Source organism: Natrix helvetica, assembly GCF_964273705.1.
Source record: "Natrix helvetica genome assembly, chromosome: 2".
NCBI lineage: Eukaryota > Metazoa > Chordata > Lepidosauria > Squamata > Natricidae > Natrix > Natrix helvetica.
The window spans coordinates 195354390-195372883 of record NC_138552.1 but is presented as its reverse complement, the minus strand read 5'-3'; positions in this window follow the sequence as shown (position 1 = coordinate 195372883).

Here is an 18494-nt window from a genome sequence, read left to right as displayed (position 1 = left end):
GTATGGTATCTTCAGTAGCATATCAGACTCCAAGGTGTATCTTTTTATCATATTTTTCCTTTTACTCACTGTGTGGTTTGCCTATCCTACGTATCCAGATAGATACCAGAAATGAAGATTGAGGTTATCAGTATCACATAAATGGTGTTATGTTTCAACCTTGCTCTATAACAAATACTTTTCAAGTAGGAAAGTTCTTGATTCACAGGGGTGATGTGCCATTCAAACCAGATCTGACTCTGAGTGGCAAATAGTTCCTCTTCCATAAATCAGGATTAAAAAAGGATACAAAAGAAAACAATGTTATTATATAACAGAATAATTAAAATTGTCTATGTAATAGCCAGAAATAAATCACGTTCAGTGAGAATCATACATGATCACTATATAATACAGTAGAATTATAAATTCTAAAATTTGAATATGGAATAAGATTTTAGTAGGTATTCAGTCACTTAGACCACAACTCTTTGTGATCCTATCCTCTGCTATCTTCCAGAATTTGCCCAAATTCTTTGTGTCAATGACACTATCTAACCATCTCATCATCCGCTGTTCCTTTTGCTTTTATTCATCAGGGTCCAAATTCAAGACCTTTTCCAATAAATTCTCTCTTCTCATTAGGTGGCCAAAGTATTTGAGCTTCAGCTTCAGCATCTGTCCTTCCAAAGAACAGTCAAGGTTGATTTCTTTTGGATTGACTGATTTGATCTCCTTGTAGGCCAAGGGATTCTCAAGAGTCTTCTCCCTCACACAATTTGAAAGCACCAATTCTTTGGCCAACAGTTTAGTTAAATCCCAGCAACATCTTTATGTGCTGTCACATTTAGAATCTAAGCCACCATTGGTTTGAGGTCTCTGTTTACATGTAGTTGCTTGTCCTGTCCGTGTTGGTGAGAGTATTGTTTTCTCCTTGGTAGTTCCTTGATTAGCATGTTTGTCTTCAGATTCAAGTTCAACTGTCCCTAGAAATAGGTGGGTAGCAATGGCATCTAGTGATCTCTATGTGTGTTAATTTGTTACATGAAATTATTTAAGGATCTGAATGTAATGTAAATGTATATTGAAAAATACATATCCAAAGTCACTTTTTCCAACTACACCAAAACACATGTGTGCACACTATCACTGTTTTTTGTTTCAAGCTGTACTTCTGCAATAAGCTATGCAATTAAACATCACAGTTAAAAGACTTTACCCATGGTTGAGTCAAACTGCTATCTACCCATCTTTGACCTTGGGGAACCTGTACCAGCATGAAATTTGCTGTTTCACGGTCTAATTTTTATCTGGTCTTTATTGCCTCTGTCCACAGTCACTGCTGGTCAGCTGTTAAGTAATGCCTAAGAGGTTGCACAACTTCATGCTGCTTTTTTTTTTTTTTTGCTGAGGGGATACATGACACAAACCCAAGAATAGCTAACAATAATTTAAGTCTGTCTCAGCTGCGGCTGAGGAGACAATCAAGGCAATTTCATGGAGAAGAAACATATTGCTAGGGTATGTTTGTGCCATGGCAGGGTGCAAGCAGGGAAATGTCCTAGGAATGGTATGAAGAAAACCACTTATATTTATAGCCAATATCTGAGGATCTGAATGAAGGCATACAAAATCTTTTTCTATTCTCTGTTCTTAAGGTAGCATTCTTTCTCATCAAGGAAAAAGGTTGTACAGCAACAATTAATGGTGGTTAAGGTGTTGGACTAGGCAAGGTGAGCCCCAAGTTCAGGTTGACCCTCAGCCATGAAAATTCACTAATTTTGGGAACATTGTTCTTTTGTTTTGTGAGAAGAATGGAAGTGAATGGACAGTTGGATCACAATCTGATACTGGAGCCAAGGCAAAAGCAAATGGTGTCAAACCAGAGTTTTTAATCCAATACCTACATGAAGAATGTGGAACATTTATAAAACTAGGGCTGGAGGAACAGTTTAGGCTTCCTACTCACCAGTCAGAAATCCTGATCCAAGCTGGGCACCATATGCTTACAATTAAGTCAATAAAATAAAAAAATTGGAACAGCCTGGCATGCAATTTACACATCGTCTAGTTTAGCTCTTAGATGTGCATCAAAGTGCTTCAATTCACATAATTGTGGCTCCTTAGTATTCCATTGTTTTTCTCAGAGTGTCTGACTCATTCTATTACGATGGGATGAAGATGTGTCTTTTATTTATTTCTTTTTGCACTTTGGCCTTTTACTTTCTCAATCCTTCCGGTCTGTTCCTTATATATATATATATATATATATATATATATATATATATATATATATATATATATATATATGTGTGTGTGTGTGTGTGTGTGTGTGTGTGTGTGTGTGTGTGTGTGTGTGTGTGTGTGTGTGTGTGTGTGTGTGTGTGTGTGTGTGTGTGTGTGTGTGTGTGTGTGTGTGTGTGTGTGTGTGTGTGTGTGTATAAAAGATGACTCCCAGATAATTAAACTCTTGCCTTCAAACTGGTAAGTTTATTGTTTCTTTCATGATGGACAGAACAGCAGTATATAAATTGAAATAAGAATGATAAATGATAAATTATTATTAACAAGATAAAAAAAATGATGTGCTGGGGAAGAATTAAAAAAAGAGCAAAATATATCCACTAGCTTGCAAATGCACCAAACAATTTTATTTATTTTATTTATTTAGTTCATCAAACATGTACAAGATAACAGGTATAAGTATAAATATGGACATGAGCACATGAAATGAGTATAAATAAATGGGGACACTAGGATAGGGAAAGTAGGCACGCTGGTGCGCTTATGCATGCCCCCTTATAGACCTCATATGAATGGTGTTAGTTTCACAGTAGACAGTTTAAGGTTAAAGTTATGGTGTTAGAGGAAGTAACAATAGTCAGGTAGAGCATTCCAGGCATTGATCATTCTATTGCTAAGTCATATTTTCTGCAATCGAGTTTGGAGTGTTTACCTTGAGTTTGTATCTATTGTTTGCCCATGTATTATTGCAGTTGAAGCCGAAGTAGTCGTTGACAGGTAGGATGTTGTAGCAGACAATTTTGTGTACTCTGCTTAGGTCAGACGGTAGGCGAACATAGTTCAAGGTTGTCCAAGGCCAAAATTTCAAGCCTGGTGGCATAAGGTATTCTACTGTGAGCAGAGGAGTGGAGTATGCTTCTCATGAAATATCTCTAGACCCGCTCAATTGTATTAATGTCCAATATACAATGTGGATTCCAATCCTCGACTCCTCGAGCTGTATTCGAGGATTGATCTGGCAAAGGTTTTGTATGCCCTAGTTAGCAGTATAGTGTTACTGGAGAAAAAGCTTCACAAAATTAGGTTAACAACTCTTAATGCCTTTTGGGCATTGCTGTTACAGTGAGCTCTGGGGCTTAGATTGTTTGAGATGAGTACTCCTAGGTCCTTGACAGAGTGAGGGTCATCTATGAGGTTGTATCCTCCCTGATTGTACTTGGTGTTCTGATTTTTGTTGCCAATGTGTAAAACAGAGCCTTTGTTAGGTGAGATTTGGAATTGTCAATTGTTCAACCATTCTGACACATAGTCGAGGTCGCTTTGTAGGGCAGCAGTATTGTCGGTTTTGAGGGACTGATGGAAAAATAGGATACCCTCATGCCAGGCCCTCACTGGCCCCACAATCACCATCGTATACTTTTTCTCACATTTATACCATGTGCTGATGGCACCACATGTTCTGTTTCTTCTGCTATATCTATATGGACAGGACATGTTTAATAGTCGCCACTGCCTTAACATCTGTTGTCATTTAGCTGCCAACTAGTTAACATCTGTTCTTCTGGCTGCTGACATGTCAGCCACCTACACCACTTTGCTTTCCACTGTTGATATTTTAAGTCTGATATTTAAGCCAGAGCACTATGTGCAATTTTCCTGTGTGGTTTCTTAGCCCACGAATCCAACAGTGAGTCAGAAACCGTTTTCCCTCAAGTACCACTACTCTGGTCATTATCCAGTTCCAATCTCTCCTTTGATAATTTCAAGGCGGAAGTGAAAGGGATTTCTTTAATCCATCAAAGAATATTTCCTAAAATATATTTTCTTTTGCACAACTAAAAGGCAAATGATTGGGTTGGATTATTTCACCTATTGTTTAGCAGAAAGATAGGCAGCTATGATTTGCCGTGTAGGTCTAATCCAGATATGTTGTATTGCGAACTATTTGATATAATTTTGAACATTTTAATATGGAGAAACAGAGCCCAACAAAAAAAAAATTAGAGAGGAAATTACTAGTATATTCTAAATTATCCTGTTAGGAAAAAACCCACACAGAATTCTGAAAAATCTTGTTGTCAGTAAATGTGAATAAACTTGTAGCCTCAAATTGTGGTTCCTATTTGGTTTCTTCAAATATTTTGAACCTGTGAACATGTCATCAATTATCTGATTGGTGATTTATGAAGCTGCATTCCAACACAAAGCCCAAGCTTGAGAAAGATTATCTTTAGACTAAATGGAATATTGTATATTAGAGAAGGCTGAAGAACTGTTTAAAGAATACATTCATTTTGGATTATGTGGGTAGATAATCTATGAATATGATACAAAGACATGATGACAATTATTTTCATCATTATTTATGATGATGATTGATTAGGTGCCAATATCAAGTCAGTATCTGCTTTTAGTAACCAAATTGATACATGTTGTCCATTATGATTTTGTCCCTCACCTGGTTTTTTAGGTCTTTCAGGTGTGTTCGTACCATTGTAGCTGTGCCCACCCGCTGTGTTGTTAGCCATCCTCTTCTTTCCTTCCGTCTTTCCTAGCATTAGAGCCTTTTCCAGAAAGCTAGGCCTGTTAGATATTAACACAGGCCACTGTGGTTTCCACTCCAGTCCTCTGTTTAGGTGGGAACAGAGGTTCAATCTGATTGGTTGAGAAGTCTGACAGCTCCCTATAAAAGGAGAGCTGTCAGACCTAACAGTTGCTGGATTGTACATACTTGACTGTTGAAATAAAGAGCTGTTGTTGCATTAAACCTGAGTCTGCCTTCTCATTGCCCTATCTAACAAGGCCTTTGCATAATGTATCCAAATAGGATAATTTGAGTTGTTTAGGCCTCAAGTAAGAACTCAGGCTTGATTTGTTTGGTGAACCATTCCCCCCTCCCCCCCAAAAAAAGTTCAAAAACATCAGTGCTTTTCCTATCCCGCTGTTTCAAAATCTACATTGTTTCCATTAAGTTACTTTTTCCTGTCTTTTCCTAATCTTTAGAAAAACTTTAATTTCAGGGCCATAGAATAAAGAAACCTGAATGATTGATCTTAGCGGTGATTGCAATATGGTAATATAAACATTAGAGTAAAACAATATCAGCAGTCATCATTAAGAAAAATATTTGGTTTTCTCCACAAAATAAAACACTGCTATGAGCAACTTTCATTAATACATACATTAATGTACACTACATTTAAATTCCATGATAGAAACATCTTTCCAGGAAAAAATAATAATGATCTCCAACCTGGAATTCTTCAGGTGTGAACATTTCCCATCTTCTAGAGCAGGGGTGTCCAAACTTGGGAACTTTAAGACTTGTGGACTTCAACTTCCAGAATTCCCCAGCCAGCTCTGCTCTGCTGGCTGGGGGATTCTGGGAGTTGAAGTCCACAAGTCTTAAAGTTCCCAAGTTTGGACACCCCTGTTCTAGAGTCATAGTTCATCACATCAGCTCCAGGTCAAATTGTTAGGTTCTGAAGAATGTAAGGAATGCTGAAGGAAATAAATCATGTAAACCACTGGAAGTTAATTTTATCATATATAGCATCTACAAAGAAGTGGTAGTATTTGCAAAAATTAACTACTTTAAAACCTGACAAATCAACTTGAGACATATCGTATTACCCGTATCTAATTATTATGTCTATCTTTCAACAAGCTCAGAATACATATTAGAAATTATCTTCAGAACAATTTTGTGAGATAAATTGGATTAATTTCAATAGTGCAAGAATAATTAAGCATTTAAATAAGTCTTTCCTGGATCTTTCTGGGTTTTAATTCCCTTGCCAGATTTATTAACGCTTGCCTAATGCTATCCTACAGCACATTTTAAGGATATTGGATTTTTGAAATTTTAATGTTAATTACATAAGGAGAAAGTGACCAAGTGTGTGTGTATGTGTGAGAGAAGGAGGGAGGGAAGAAAGGAAGGAGATGAAAATGGTGTTAGACAATGCCACAATATGTTTCTACTACCTTCCATCACAGGCTTTTTCCCTTAACAGCCCTATGGAAAAAGCCCTGATGAGCTTTTATATAAATGCTAATACTAGCATCTTATCACTAATAACATTAATACATATAATTCTTCTGATACTGAAGGTGATTGATAATAGAAAACAATTACATTTTCAACTGAAACTAAAGAGTGTCTGGGAGCTTTACCTCACTAGTCATGTATTTGAAACGAAATTTCATCTCCAGAAAGACCAAAATGGAAGTTCTTGACTTAGTTATGAATGCAGCAAAAGAGAAGGATTGTAGGTTGGTTTTCATAAGTGTGAAAGTTGAGCAGAGATAATGAGGAAGTTAGAACTACCGTATGTTGGGGTACATTTTATACAACAGCAACAATAATGCTGAGAGAGAGAAAAACCAATAGATAATAATGATCTGGACTTAGCTAGGCAGTCTTTTGCAAGATATGGCCTTGGATTTTAGGTGCTGGTGAGCTCCAGACTGCCATTATGGCAGACAATGCAACTGGTGCTGTTCTAAAATGGAAAATATGGAAGTTCAAAAGCATGAAATACATGCTTTTTGCATGTTGCAAAGAATGATGTTTTAGATCTATGACAGAAGAGAAAAATGTTCGGCACTGAAAATACCTTTTTCCCATTGGAAATCAGTTTTATTTCAGAGCTATAAGTATGGTTAAGCAAGTTGTTTTGAAAAGCATTTAATTCCTTAAGTAAATGCTGCACCATTTACTTAATTATGGACTGAAGATAAACCTAGAAACAACATCAAAAATGATGTATTATTGGGCAGTGGAAATGTATAAAAATCTGGCTTCTTAATTGTATTGCTTATCATTATTTTAGCGTCCTTGGCCAGAAAACCTTACTCCCATCCTACTTATTTTAGAAGAGTTAGATAAGAAAAAAATGTTTAAGACCTTACTGACTATAAAGTGGATTTTGTTCCAAGAAAGTTCAACAGTGGCCAATAACCACTTTGACAATTTTGTAACTTTAGTAGCTTGAATGCCATAATAAGAAGAGTGAATGATTAAAAACACAAAGTTATTGCTACATCCTCTCCAGAAAGAATTATTAGTAAAGGCAGGCAATGTTCTGGCTAAATGCAAACAGACTTCTATTAAAGTATGCCAGAAAGATGTCAGTGGCTGCGAATTACCTAGGAGGTGTCCTTGATGCCCTGCTATAGCAAGAATCAAGATGGCTGCTTTCTTAAGGGAAATTGATTTCTCTCTACCCTATATGAAAAACCTTTGCAACAATTATGCCTGGTAATGTTCAGGGCGCTAAGGAGGGCTTGTTCATTTGTTGCCTTCAACTCTGCACCACTCATCCGCTATGGCTCCTGTTCAACAGGCAGGCAGGCAGCCAGCCAGCCAGCCAGCCAGCCAGCTAGATGATATACTGCAAAGAAGATCATGCAGATGGTGCCCAAGGCATCAATTTCACTGTCTTCACTACCTATGTTTCCCTGAGGGTTACTTTCTAATTTCTGCTAGCAAACATTTGTAAATTAGATTAATTTTTAAGATATAATTATTCAGAAGGCCCCCTTTATACAGCAAGTTTAACATGGATAAATCAAGCTACAATGGTATGAGAAGAATTATACTACAAATTTTCAAACTGAACACCATGCTATACTTTGCGACGAGATGGATAGGCTTCAATTGAAAAATTATCTTCCAGTTTGTTGAGATGTAATGAAGATGTTGAGTACATCCCCTCAATTTAGGATTAATTGCATTCTTTTGGAAGGTCTGATCCACTTTGTAAGTCATCGAGAGAACTACTACGAGTTAATTCTTACTAATATGCAATAGGACTGAATTAGTAGCACAAAAAAAGGCAATACATTTGTACAGGAATGACCACTTTTTAGTGTAAACAAGTGGTACCCTAAACAGAACATTGTAGTTTGAGAGTAGGAAGTAAGAACTCCAAGTAACATGGCTATAATAATGGAGCTCTTATGTCCAGCCATGCACTTAATAGCAGCAAAAGTGGATATGCTCCTTCATAATTTGAGAGATGTGCATGAATAGAAGATGGCAGTAAGCTATGCTTTCACCAAATATCTCCAATGTGAAGCTTTATAATGTGAACCTGTGATGCATTCAAACATTTTTCCAGAGGCTCATACAGTCACAATCTGGTAATCTGCCTATTATTTTTGTTTAATTTTTCTGTCCATCTTCCTCCTAGGGAAGATCTATTCGGGCGGAAAACATGGACCTTTGGATTATTTAATGCTAAGAACATCTCTAAACTGAATATGTGCAGATGGTGTTGGGCACAGCAGGGTGAAAATGTGATTCCATTGCATCAGCAAAGAAATACATAGTGCTCCCTTTGTCCTTCTCCAAGTAGGAAACAGAAATGTTGAAACTGGACCAAATGGTTATATTGACATTGGTGGTATAACTGGTAGCTGGGGGATATGGATTGCAGGAATTCCAGTTCCTAAAGCATTAAAGGAATTTGGAAGTTTACTTGTGTGGTCTGTCTTCAAAAATCAGGCATCCCATATGCAATGCTTGCTGGGTTCCCCAGAGAATCTGCACTTTTATTTAACTAAAATAACACAGTTTCCTCAATCATAGACTCCTAAATGGGGTTTGGACTCTGTAACCATCTGACCAGTGATTTTAATACACTTTGGATGAAGAGGTATAACTTCTGGACCACAGATGTTAAGGCAGTAATTTTCATAATCAGTGTAATCATAATAATAAGTTCACACACATTTTGTGCTCGTGTTAGGATGCTACTAGCAATACAGTTTCAGATCTAAGATGGGTGAACAAGTCTGGAAGACGTAAAAATGCTCTCAGTCATATACAACAAATCTTCACATAAATGCAAAATGAAAATCTTTCTATAGAATGAACAGTACCATCCTCTTTCATGTCTGTCATTTGTATGTCATTTGTATGCAATGATTAGATCAGACTCCCACAAGATCAGATTTCAGGTCATAATTATTTCCAGATTGATTGATCTATTTCTGGTTCCACACCCATTCATTTGAAATTGAACAAACCTGGATTTTCCTTTTGGATCACTATGTCTCTGCAGAGCAGCTTGTAGAGATGGTCCTCGTTTAATGATTACTCATTCAGCAACCATTTCAACTTCAACGATGCTGAATGAATGGTACTTGCAATTGGTCCTCAAATTTACACCAGTCACCAGCCCCATAGACATGGTCCAGGTGATTGATGCCTAGTTTGTAATTATGATGTTGCAGCATCCTGCAGCCACATGATCACCATTTGCAACCTTCTTTGCTTGCTTCCTACAATCTGAGAAGCCAGCAAGAAGTTGTAAATATCAACCATGTGACATGCTCACAATGGTTGGGATTAATGATGGTATGGGATTTGGCAAATAGAAGTGTAAATGCAAAGGTGCTCTTCCTTCCTTCCTTCCTTCCTTCCTTCCTTCCTTCCTTCCTTCCTTCCTTCCTTCCTTCCCTCCCTGTCTGTCTCCCTACCTACCTACCTCCTTGTTGTAGTTCCTTCGTGACTTGTTATACTTCTTGAGGTGAAATACTGATTAGATGATTTTCTTTGCCCTCTCGGTTGGTTGGCTGAAAGAATACTCATTGACCTTGTCCAGTAGTTCGACACTCAACTTCCCACAATATGTAAATCTAGTGTTTTATATACAGTTCCCTCTGTCTGAAAGATGCTGTCTCAGTTGTTAATCCAAATTAACACTTTTTCATCTACACACATTTATCTGGTTTTTCCACTGAAAATCATTTAGTTAGACACGAACTGTTGTACTTATAAAACTAAGCAGAAAAGCCTAGTGTAAGAATATGGCACCACATATTAATGACTGTATGCTTAAGTTTGAAAGATTAATCATCATGGATTAATTCTGGGCACACTTTTTTTTACATGAGCAAAAAAAGTGGCATTTCTCTTTGGATCGTGATATAGGACAATGTTTTATTTATGCAGGTGCAAAAAGGTATGATATATATGCTGACTTACATAAATGCAAGTCTTTAACTTGGAAATAATACAGAAATGTCCCTGTTTTTTTAAAGAAGCCTGCAAGGTCTGGTCATGAAGGTCAACATATGGAATTGATTTAAAACATTATTCAAATGAGACTGCAGTGCCACTCATTTCTTACTTTCTCCCAGTTGCATAGTAGAGGATTACTGGCACATTGCATCAGAGGTTTTTGAGTTCAGTCTCCACTGAAACAAAAACTATCACAGAAGACCACACTCTTCAGCTGCAAAAGCTTTTTTCCCCAACATGGTGCCTTCTAGACATGATACAAGTTCAGAATTATCAATTGAAAGATATCAAGTGTGTGAAAATTACAGTTAAAATTAATCAATGAACATTGCCATTATTTTTCTATGTAGATGGAAGCTTTTGCTTTTCTATAAAGTTTCCTTAACTGCATTATTCTTGAAGTATAATTGAATACAGTAATGTGACATTTTTTTTAAATGCCTCAGAACTTTAGTCTACAAAATCCTTCTGCAGAGTGGTTAGGGTGCTTTGTCCTAATTTGAAGCATCCAGGTTAAATGTTAATAAGATTATCCACAACCAGCAATGCGGATTGAGAACACTCAACTGTCAACATACAGACAGACTGTCAGTCCTGCAGCCATCTTTTCTTTTGGGTCTTTGGCCTGCCACACTTTCTATTATTCTGCTATGCATTTTCTATTGTGGAAAAATGGGAGGGGGGATTGTAAGGAGTCACATACTATGTCGCCACAACAAAATTCTTTCTAGAAAGCCAAGGTCATCCTTTGTCTCTGTACCTCTGCACCTGACCAGAATTGGATGGGGAACTGCCAGCATGGCAGTGGAAGATTGGACCATGTGATGGACTTGTGGATGTTGGGGACTTGTGGATGTGGGGGCAAGATCTTGAACTTTCAACTACGTGGGGAAAACAGGGAAGCTTTCAGATTCGGGTTTTCCCAGATGTGCCAACATGGTTCTCTTAATACATTGGAACTTTGAGAGCCTTGGACTCTGATTTACTTTTGGATGCTATTTGGAACCCTGACAGAGACACTACTCTACATACAAACTTTTAAGTTTCACTGACACAAACAAACCTATCTGCAACTCAAACCTAGAATGTCTGGAAGTTAGCAATACACTGCATATGTACATTTGTTTGGACTTAAAAACAAAGTTGACTTACCAACAGCTCCTTGGAACAATGACCTGTTCCTAAGTAGAGCACTGTCAGTACCATATGCACTTTTTCACTTTTAGGAAGCAAAATCTTTCTAATGTAATAGTTCTTTCATAGCATTTTTTTCAAATGCTCAAATTGTGTAAAGAGATGCATTCTTGTACATAGTTACCTTTTACTTCTGGTACCTGCTAATTCTCAAGCTTTCTCACTGACAGAAAAGTTTGTCCATACCTTGGTCACAAATTGTAACTATTAGTTCTCAAGAATTCAAGCTAGTAAGTGTAGATAGTAGATAGTGTTGATCGTCTGTGTTTCCTAGTCTTGGAAATCACAAAGCAGAAAGATTCAGACATCGTACTCTTATTTTTCCACCAAAGTCACACAATCTTTATATGTGAACTTATACTAAGGAGTCCTGAAGTTACTCCAAGTGTTACATTTGAGTGCCAAAATGGACCTTCTCCAGTCCCATTTCTGATCATAAATTACTGTGTAACTGCATTCATTGTTGGTATAATAATTAAAGTCAACAAGCCTTTTCCAGAGATTAATTTCATGCTTAAATATAGCCATATTATAAATACAGATCCAATAATATAGAATCCAAATGTAATTATGGGAATGTGTAATACAATAGCTTCATTTTCTATTGAGAGAAATGCGAAGTAGTTTTACCTGACTAAACAGTGCCTCTTAAGTTATCTAGGAAAGAAAAAATAGACATTTTGACACTTGAAAAACTGGTGGAATAGTAATTTGATTTTTAAAACTGAGGTATTTCTTAATTTAAGTCTCCAAGAATATGAGCATTTATAGAAATGTATACCGCACTGAAAAAATGTTGAATGGAAAAAGATCTGTTGATTTTATAAGTTAATTTAAATTACTATATTCAAAAAACAAGGTAAAGGAGATCTAAATATAATGCATAAATGTTATATGGTCACAGTGTAGTCCCTTACTAGTTTTAGAAATTTTAATCAGTTAGTATGATTGACTGATTGATTTTGTCACCAATCAAGGTTGACTCTTAGTGACCAAATAGACAGATATTCTTCATGAGGATCTTTCTAGACTTTCAAATCTCCCAACAATGCACAAATAGCTGTTGAATCTATTCACCTTGTTGCTGGTCAATGGTTCTCATCCACATCTTGTGTTTCTTTCCATTTTCCCCAGCATTAGAACTAAGAAAAGAGAACTAAGTCTTCACATAATATGCTCAAAATAGGATAATTTGAGCCTGGTCATCAGTATCTTAAATGAGAACTCTGTGTCAATTTGCTCATTGGCCCATTTGTTTGTTTTCTTGGCTGCCCATGGCATTTTCAGGAGTTTTCTCCAACACCAAAGATCAAAACTGTCAATGCCCTTCCTATCCTGCTTCTTCAAAGTCCAATTTTCAGTTTCATAGATGTCACAAGTAATACCATGGACTATTCTGATCTTTGTAGGCCTAGACAAAGACATCCAAATATGTTTCCAAGACCTTCATGGCTGTACTGCATTGTAAAGCGCTAGCCTTAGATGTATTTCTGGACTGCTTGTTCCTTTTCTGTTGATGGTTGATCCTAAAGGATAGAATGCACAGTATCTACTACTTCAGTATCTTCATTGTCAGTTGTCAGTGTCATTCCTTCCATCTTTGTTTTATCTTCCTTGATTCAGTTATTATTTGTCAGTTGGCCTCCTTTAGCATACCAATTTGAGGATGGAAACTCAGAATTTTAAAAAAGTCTTTCCTTGATTTTCCATGTCTATTTTCATCTTCAAATTCCTTTGCAATGCTTTAACACTGGCTCTTGTCTGTTCTAACAATTATATGAAATTCTTCTTTCCTGAGACTGTTACCCTTCTTAAGTTTGGCTGCTCTCTTCTTTTCTTAGCAATTTCCATAGTTTACTGACATCCAGATTGCTTTCTTCTTTTGCAGTCTCTTTTCATATTAATCCTTAACAATTTGCATAAGTTCATTACAATTATTCTGGTTCTCTACCAATGAGGTTCAGGGTCCAACATGATTCTTGATTTTCTCCTTGAAAATGGTCCCTGAAAATGTGAAAAATTAGTTGGCTTTTCTCTTCTTTAACTTGGAGCTTGCACATGAGTAGTTCATAATCTGCTCCACAACTAGTATCTGCCTTTGATGCTACAACTGAGTTCCTCCTTTTAGGAATAATACAATCAATTTGATTTCTATATACTCCAGCTGATGATATCCATGTATACTGATGTAATTTTGATTGTTGAGGATAGTGTTAGCTATCAGGAATTCATTGGCACTAGTAGAAATTGATAAGTTGCTCTCCTGCTTTATTTTGATTTCATAAGTCTTACAACACAACTATATTTTCTTGAATGTTTCCAAGTTTGTCATTTCAGCTACCAAACACAAGGAGTTTTTAACGGTGTTGAGTTTTCCCAAGTTCATGCTTCTTACATTCCATGTTCCTTTTGTAATTCTGTCTTTGCAACTTCAGATTTTCTTTTCCTGTATGGCAACTTTAGCAACTAGATATCCCAAATGCTTTAATATAGCCAAGTCATAAAACCATGAGTACTTTGAAAAATCTTCCGCTGTCCCTTAGTAGTATGTTGAGTGCTGAATCATCTGGAAATATATTATCAATCATTTTATATTTTTGTCCATGTGGTTTTCTTGTTTTACTTGGTTTTCTTGTTTTCTTGTTTTGCACATATTTTTGTGCAATATGAATTAATGGCCTTTGCCATTGTCACTAAAGTGATCATTTGTCTCTGGCATCTTCCTATATCGCTGCTGCCTAATATATATAGCAGCTTGCTTTTAGTTGATCAGCTGTGATGATTTTCATGACTTGGGCAATCTTACTGGTAGTATATACTCATGGCTTATACTCCAAAAAATTTTGCTGATCCCTCCTACAAACTACTTTCCGCAACAGGACTTGAGGGAGGAGGCCATTGTTATAGAAACATTTTTTAAAAGTTCGTTCGTTCATTCATTCATTCATCTCATGCTTATTAAAGCACAGTTTAAGAAAAATTTTATTCAGCCATTGAAATTAATAAAAATGCAAAAAGAATGCAATTGTTCATTTCAATGAAAATTAAGATGATTTTCTGTATTTTAACTTGAAATATCAACAATACTTAGAAATAGGTAATTTAGAATGAATTATGAATAAGATCACTTCATAGCATTTAATGTAATTTAGAATGAATTATGAATAAGATCACTTCATAGCATTTTTTAAAAAAAACCACCTTAAATGTTATATACATTTTAATTTTTATTTATCCTCATGCAGTTTCAACTATATCTTGTTTAACTTGACTGGCTACAATCACTGCTTAGATGGTCAACACATCTAAGTGATGAAATCACTAGAAATTGATTTATTTTCATGCTTGAGGGATGCAAAATCTTTCACAGCAGAAGCCACAGGAAGTGATTTGACACAAGCCACAAACATGTGCCCTTGGCTGATGAAATTCTCCATCATCCCAAGGGATGATGGGATGTTTGATTATTTGTGGAATGCAAGAAATGTTACATCACTTTAGCTATAAGTTTTCTTAGCATCTAAGAATACCATTGCTTTTTCAGTGAATGGAAAAATAAGTGTTTTGTGGACTGGTCATTGACCACAACAAAGGTTTTGTTCTGTTCAGTATAGCAAAGATAAAGGGCTGGTTTAAAAAAATGTAATAGAAGCAACAGGAATCAAATCAGTAGCATTTTGATATATCAACAGCAAATCATTTCTGCCTAGAGCACCCTGCATTTTTTTTCTCAGAGAGGCTGATGGGCGTATATTGTGTACATCCTGAGAAAAACTCCCAGAACCTAACCCAGGATCTTTAACTGGATGTGCAGCAGTTACCTTATTTGTCCTGGCTAGAATTATTTTATCCCCAAAGGTAGCCAACCTAGAGTTAGGCCAACTGCCTAACTCAATTCAATTTCCATTGAATTGCTGTTTTACTCTCAAACAGATTTCATGTATAATTGGGGGTACACATTTTGTAAGCAAATGACATGAAAGGGATGAATGAATTAAAATCAATGTATTAAACAGGAAACTATTTTCCATTTTACCAGCTGTATTTAAAGTAATTTGGAAAGAAGAGTAATAGAAAGAGATTTTTCTCATTAAATAGAATCCATGACATGATAGAAAAATAAATTCAAATCTTGTTGGAAAAAATACAAGCCCATCATAATTTTCTTTGTACTTTATCCCATAACCAATAAAAGCATGCGGAGATGATGATATTCAGAATTAGGGCTAATTCCCACCTAATGAAGCTGAAGGTCTGACTTTCACGATAACATTATTTTATTTTGTATGCTTTTTAAAAGAATGGTTTCAAAATAACAGAATAATAGAGTTGGAAGGAACTTTGGAGATCTTGAAATCCAACCCGCTGCTCAAGCAGAGACCCTGTACCATTTCACACAAATGGCTGTGCAGTGTCTTCTTAAAAGCCTCCAGTAATGGAGCACCTACTACTTCTGGACCTCAGTTCCTGGTTTCATTATGACCTCCAACTGTTGCATGCTTGAGTTGCTCTCTTCTGAAGATAAACAGAACAAGGAAGTGGTTGCAGCAGAGGTGGGTTGCCAATTTATTTACTACCGGTTCAGGAGCGCTTGTGCGCGCATGACGCTTTTGCACATGTGCAGAAGCAGGTGGGTGGAGTCTCCCACCACCGCTATGAACGGTTTGGCTGATCCAGGCCGAATCAAGCAATCCACCTCTGGGTTGCAGCCATACCTTCCCATAGTTGCTGCTAACATTAAAAGGTTTTCAATGATGTCAACTCCATGTACTCAATGATCCCATTCAATGAAGTGATTTCTGAAATCCTGAAGGGCATTCCCATTGCCATTGCACAGACCTCATTTATCAGGTGAAATGAGGCAAAGGAATCAAGTCACTGAATGCTGGCACTGCATTACAAGTTGCTGAACCATTGATACTTGTCACAGAGCCAAATTACTTCAAGCTATCTTTCTGCACAATCACATTTTGTTCACTGGTTGTATGTAGCACATTGAGAATTTGGCTCTGACTAAATTTGACCATAGCAAGTACTATGCTATGCTGTTGGCCTAACTCTAGGTTGGCTACCTTTGGGGACAAAGTAATTCTAGACAGGACAAATAATGGAACTGCTGCACATTCAGTTAAAGATCCTGGTTAAGTTCTGGGAGTTGCTTTCAGGATATACAAAATATAATATCTATCAAGTTATAAAGCACTCAAATGTGGTGAATTAGGTGCTCATTAGATCTAGTTTAATAAGTTGACACTCAAGCACAGGTCATCCTCTAGTACATTTTGAGTGCTATTGCACAGTACCTGGTCACATTATATATTGTATTGTGGTTGGTATCTGTAAGCAACAAGGTGGTGTAAAATTGTCCTATGAGCCCTGGGTATTTATGCAGTAATGATGAGCTTATGATAATACAAATACCTTTGTAGTACAGGCATTGGAGAAGCACCTGCTTTGTTGTTTCTTTGTATCCAGAGTCACAGAGACATTGTCTGTCCAAGTAAGGAATCTTTCTGTATTGGCCTTCACATGTAGTGATAGATGGCATGATATTGTGACAGAAAAAAAGCCCTTCTGTGTTTAGGTACTTCAAGATTAATTAAGTATGATGTAGGCGAGGCAAAGTACCTGCTGGACTCACTGGTAATAAAAGAATGAGGCCCTGGCTAGATCCAATTGGTGCTCCGTGTCTGCTACATGCTGTTTAATTTAGAGTGCTTTGGCTTGATCATATCCCATGCTGAGTAGAAGATTTGGAGAGAAGCCGAAGAATGATATTTTAGTTGCCACTGCCTGTTTCCATGTGGATTGAAAATCATCACTCATAGTTAATGGGGCAAGACCAAGGGGGAAAAAATTCAGACCGAGCCAATAGTTGAGTATGGCCACCCATACTCTAGCCTCCACATTCATAAAGCCTGCCTTCAGTTGCAGGATCACATTAGAAGCACAATTGGGGTCTTGAAGGGCTGGTCTTGAAAATTTGGATTGTACACGTTTGAATGGTTCAAGTTAGGAAAGGACACAACTTGGCATCCTTCCTTCAGTCCAGAGGTGGGTTCCTACCGGTTCAGACCAGTTCGGATGAATAGGTAGTAACTCAGCCGCCCTTGCATCCGAACTGGTTGTATCAGCACCACCATAGGCGCCATCATCTTGGGTTTTTTGCTTCTGCACATGTGCAAAAGTAATTTTTATCTAGTGAGCATGTGCGCATAGTGTGCATCAAGCACGCGCAAAGCGTGTCCCTGAGTGAACCAGCAGTAAAAGAATCTGGAACCCATCCCTGCTTCAGTTTCTGAAGGGGGAAATTGTCAGAAAGATATGTCTGATATTTCCTGGAAAAACCAAGCTTGATAGTCCATCTCTCAACAAATAATGGAATAATTATCCTGTGCTTCTTTGAAAAATCGGCAATTTGCCTTTGAAAGACATTATCCAACTCTTCTCCTAGATTGGGCAGGCCATAGTAGATATCAACAACGTTCTGTTATTCTTTCCTCCACTTAAATTAATCCTTGTGTTCTTTAGAGCATTGCCAAGTTCATTCATCTGGATTTCGGAGCAGAGACGGACACTTTTAATATACAGTGAAACTCCTGATTACTCTATTTCTAGAAGGAACTTGCAACACCATTTGAAATCCTGCAAAACCCCATATTCCATCAAGCTGCTTGGTGTCTTGGAACCTGTCTGTAGCAATTCAAAAGCATCTGATTTAATTCAACATTTTGAATTGCCACAAGACGATAAATTCAAAGATTCAATTCAAAGGATAATATGGCTTATTCTCCTCCAAAGCAGATCACCACCTAAATGCTTCACTCAGTCTTAGTGGTAATGCTGAATAACACGCTTTATTTTCAAATTACATATATAAAATTTGGAGTTTTCTCACGGTGCTTTTCATAAAGATGCAATGTATGCAAGGATAACAAAATGAATGCATTTTGTAAATGGCAATCAGTTAAGGGTGGGAATCAAAAGTGGAATGATGTTGAGGATGATTATTTCTTTATTTGAGCTTCTCAACAGCCTCAGAAAA